Below are 5230 nucleotides of genomic sequence, written 5' to 3' on the forward strand. Positions count from 1 at the left end.
CAATAATATGTGCAAGTCTGAGTTGATCATAATACACACAACACATCACTAGTAGCTGGAATGATTAATGAAGAAAACTCTGGTCCAGTCAAGTTTATTATACCGCTTTGTCCCATTTGAATATCAAAGCAGCTGTACATGTAAAGACACAAAACACTTGTTACAAACAAAGACCTCTTAAATACGCAGAATAGATAAAGATAGGAGCTTTAAAGCGATACACACATGCATCTATATGGATGTATATATACCGGGGCTGAACGATTAATCGAAAAGTCTTTGAAACTGAAATTCAGAACCTATAACCAACATCATTTTCCCATGTCGTTATTTCAGTTACTTTACCTTTATAACATAAAGCCCCCTTGTTGAAGCACTCTAGCCGTCTGAATTGTTTCCACCACATTTGTAGGGAACCCCGCTGCCATCAGGTTCTCCCTCTCAGCAGGTAAGCCCACAGAGACCAAAGCTCCGGACGAAGATGCAGAATCTGCCCTCCTGCTTGTGATAGCTGGTCGTATGTCTGCGGAAGATGCCACGGTGTCTCTGACAATAATTCCATGATGCCCGTGAACCATGTCCTTGCCGGCCAACGAGGTGCCACTAGAATTAGTGAATGAACCTCTTGATGTACTCGGTCTAGAGTAGGTTGTATCATGTCCACCGGAGGGAATGTGTATAACAGGGTACTGAGCCATGCATGTGACAGCATGTCCACCCCCAGCGGGGCACTTCTGTCCGTGATCGAGAAAAACAGTGGGCAGTGCGTATTCTCCGCCGACGCAAAGAGATCCACCTCGGCTTTGCCGAACCAATCCCAGATCTGCGCCACCACTTGCAGATGTAAGCGCCACTCCCTGACCTGTGGGCTCCGTCTGGATAGCATGTCCGCCACCCCATTCAAATGGCCCGGGACGTAAACCGCTCGGAGCGTCGCTATATGTTCGCTGCTCCAAAACAGGAGCTTTCGTGCCAGCTGTAACGGGAAGAGAGTGAGTACTCCCTTGCCTGTTTATATAAGATACCACTGTTGTGTTGTCTGTCCTGACTAACACATGTTTGCCCCGCAGGCACCATGCAAAATGTTTCAGCGCCAGACAAACAGCCTGCAGCTGCAGAAAATTATGTGACGCTGTCTTAGCGCTGTTGACCATTCCCCTCTTACGGAGCTCTGCTGGCACAGAACTCCCCATCCATGTAGCGTCGCATCCGTCGACACCACAATACGTGACGTCACACTGCCCAGGGGAACTCCCTCTGATAACAAAACTGGGTTTCCCCAGGGAACCAGAGTCTGAACGCACGAAGGCGTGATCGTCACCTGTCTGTGTAGATGCTGTGCCGCGTTTAATCTTGTGCTCGGTATCCATCTGTGGAAGGCACGTATAAAGGGGAGACCCAACCTGACTGCCGCTATCATTGAGGCCATGAGCCCCAGCAGTCTCAATGTTGAATGAAAACGGACCCGTTTGCCCAGCTGGAACTGAGCCAGGCAGCTGCGAAAAACCTCGCCCCTTCGTACTGACAGCATAGCTGTGTTCTGTACGGAATCTATCTCCAAACCGAGATATATTATCTGCTGCTTTGGGACCAGGGAGCTCTTTTCGAGATTTATTAGAAATCCCAGAGCCCGCAAATGGGAAACAAGTGCTTGTGTCTGTAACACTGCTTGCTCTCTGTTGTCTGAGGCCAGGAGCAGGTCGTCCAAATAGGCGAACACTCTCATGCCCTGGCGCCGCAACGGTGCCAGTGCTGCCTCTATGCATTTCATAAAATGCGTGGTGCTAGGGACAGCAACGAACAGTAGGACCTGAAATTCGTACGTGGTCTCCTCCAAGGAGAACTTCAGAAAATGTCCTGTGCCCCGGGTGAATTGAAATGTGGAAGTATGCATCGGTTAGATCTACTGATGTTAACCAGTCTCTGGGATGCAACGAACACAGAAGATGCCATACCGTAAGGATCTTGAATTTGATTTTGTCTGAGTTGTTTGTTCATTCGTCTCAGGTCTAGGATAGGCCATAAACCCCTGCTCTTTTTCGGGAGGAGGAAGTAACAGCTGTAAAACCCGTCTTCCAATTTCCCCTGCGGAACCACTTGAATTGCTCCCTTCTGGAGGAGAGCACGGATTTCCTCTTTCAGCACAGGCGAATACCTTTCTGGGACTAATGTTGTGATTAGCCTGCCGAAGCAGGGGGGGGGGTGCGAAAGAAACTGTAGTCAATAACCCCACTGGATCGAGCGAAGTACCCACGGTGCTTGCGCGCCACCGTTCTAGGCAGACAGTGAGGATCCCCGTCATAACTCGGGGAATCTCTGCATTCACCTGCCCATGATGCTGAGTATGAGACATCACCTTTCCCCTCTGTCGGCTCGTGGCCTGACTGCGAGGTTAGTATTTCTTTCTTTTTTTCCATTGTATTTTTATTGAATTTTAAATTTAAAACATAAGTACATAAACGTATGAATAAAGGAAGTGAGATAAAGAAAATAAAAGTAAAAGGATAGAAATAACAGCAACATAAGACAATTAGTGAGGAATGGTATAAAAGTCAGGATCATGAAGTTGCCAAAAAAAAAAAATATATATATATATATATATATAGTTTATTTTCGATAGTGGTCAGAGATGTGGTCATGCACATTATGAAACATATCCATCCGGTGGCCAAGTGTCACTGAAAGGCTCCCATATTCTCCAGAAAGCATCAATCTTGCCTCTTAGGTAATAAGTTGATTGTTCCAAACGCAATGTGTCGTTCAGCAGTTCTTTGAACAGAGTAAATGTCGGAGGTTTTTGCTGGTTCCAATTGAGCAAAATGCATTTTTTTGCTATATATGAAATTATACTGATTCTTTTAACAGATATGGGGTCAATTGTCCTGTCCAGCTCTGTGCCGAAAAGGTACCGTATGGACGAAATGTCCAAAGAAGATTTCAAAACTCCAGAAGAAAAGTTGTGTACCTCTTTCCAAAAATATTTTAGTTTCCTGTACTCCCAAAAGACGTGCATGATTGAACCCGTTTGTGTATTACATCGTCGACACCTTGATGACTCATTAGGGTACATTTTACTCAGACGGAGTGGAGTGAGGTACACTCTGTGCATAAATTTAAAGATCTGTTCTGTAATTTTGTTACAGGATAATGGGGTAAAAACATTCTCACATATACATCCCCATTGGTCTTCATCAAAACTACACCCAAGGTCCCTTTGCCACACATTCTTGAGTGAGGCCAGAGGGGAATCGTGACAATCCAACATTGCAGAGTATATCACAGAGATTTTTCCTTTTAATGTTGTTGAATTCATCAGGATCCCCTCTAACCTGGACCGCTCCAATGAAAGCCGCCCAGTCCTGTCAAGAGTACTATCATATGGCGAATTTGCAAATATTTGTAAAATTCCTGTTTTGGAATCTTAAATTCTGTGACTAAATCAGAAAAGGACTTGAGGGATCCATTTGTAAACAAATGTTGGAGCTGGTATACCCCATAGTCTTTCCAGTTTATAAACAAGGATTTTCCAAGGCTGGGCGGCAAGTCCGGATTGAGGGACAGAGGGGCTAACCCAGAGATTTTAGCAAAACATCCGCAAAACCTTTTCGCATCTTGCCAGGCCTTGAGTACATTGTGAACTACATAAGTTCTTGTCACTGAATGTAATGTGTTTATATTATTAATAAATGGTAAGGAGCTCAAAGGTATAGGGAAGCAGAGGTCTCTTTCAATATCTGTCCAGTGAGCAGTTACGCGTTCATGTAGCCAATTAATCATCCCTTTTGTTTGTGCGGCCCAATAGTACAGCTGGAGGTCAGGGAGGCTCAGTCCACCACTCTCTTTTGTTCTACTCGGGATTTTAAAGGATATTCGCGGTGTAGAGTTCTTCCAAATAAATGAGCTTACTAATTTATTTATGGATTTGAAAAAATCTTTATTCAGTAGCAAGGTAACGATTGAAATAGAAAATTAAAACGTGGGAGGATGTTCATTTTTATCACGTTGATCCTTCCGAGGAGAGATATAGGAAGCAAGTTCCAGTGTTCCAAGTCTTGCTTGATCTTTTTAAGAAGTGGGGGATAGTTTAAGGAAAATAAGTCTTTGAGCTTAGGAGATACATTCACTCCGAGATATTTGAGTCCATCCTGAGCCCACATAAAGGGTGAAATTTTTATTCGTTTACTAGTAATTGACATATTCAGAAAAAAAGCTTTGGATTTTGTTAAATTAATTTTTTAGCCTGATATTTGCCTTAATTTAGTCATTAAATCCAGCACTACTGGAACTGTGTTTTCTGGTTTTGATATATACAAAATTATATCGTCTGCATACAAAGAGATTTTGTTGTTTATCTTACCAGTGTCTACTCCTGAGATCTCCTTATTGGTTCGTATTGCTGCCGCTAGCGGTTCAATGGCTAAATTAAACAAGAATGGGGACAGGGGGCAGCCCTGACGACATCCCTTTTGTAGGTCAAACTTCTCAGAAAGGTTGCCATTTACACATACCTGCTCCTGTGGACCACTGTACATAGATCTTATCCAACCGATGCATCTATCGCCGAAGTTAAATTTTTTTAATACTGAGAACAGATATGACCACTCGACTCTGTCAAACGCTTTTTCAGCGTCCAAGGATATTATCAATGCTGGTTGGTTGTGCAGAGTCGAGTGGTCAATTATATTTAATAGCCTTCGAACATTATCAGTACCATTTCGTGCTCTTATAAAACCAGATTGATCGGGGTTGATCAGTTTAGGCATCAAGTCCTCTAACCTACGAGTGATTAGTTTAGATATTATCTTAAAATCAACAGGGAGCAGAGATATTTTGGTAGCCTGTTTTGCTTGTGTAAAGCATTTAAAAGGAAAGTGTGCTCTACTGTGGAAAAACTGAATGTCAATGGCAAACAATCTCATATGAACAAATTTGCACAGCGCTTTTGAATGCTTGATTTTGGCTAGTCATGACATTCTAATGTATGTTGTGGCCCTTTCACCAGACTTGGCAGTTGGACAGAGTTGCTGCGTTGCTGCTGTCTCTCATAGTGAAAATGTCTCTGGGCGGACGTTCAAGGTCACTAACCAGCCTGAAGTTGATGTATATTAATTTTTTCGGTAATGACTAATACTAATGGCGCTCATTTTAGGCACAGTTTACTATGACATTTTGCGCGTATAGTGTATTTTAACTTGCAAATCAACCCACTCTGTATTTAAATCTCTGTATT

The sequence above is a fragment of the Triplophysa rosa genome, unplaced genomic scaffold (assembly GCF_024868665.1).
Source record: "Triplophysa rosa unplaced genomic scaffold, Trosa_1v2 scaffold290_ERROPOS261821+, whole genome shotgun sequence".
NCBI lineage: Eukaryota > Metazoa > Chordata > Actinopteri > Cypriniformes > Nemacheilidae > Triplophysa > Triplophysa rosa.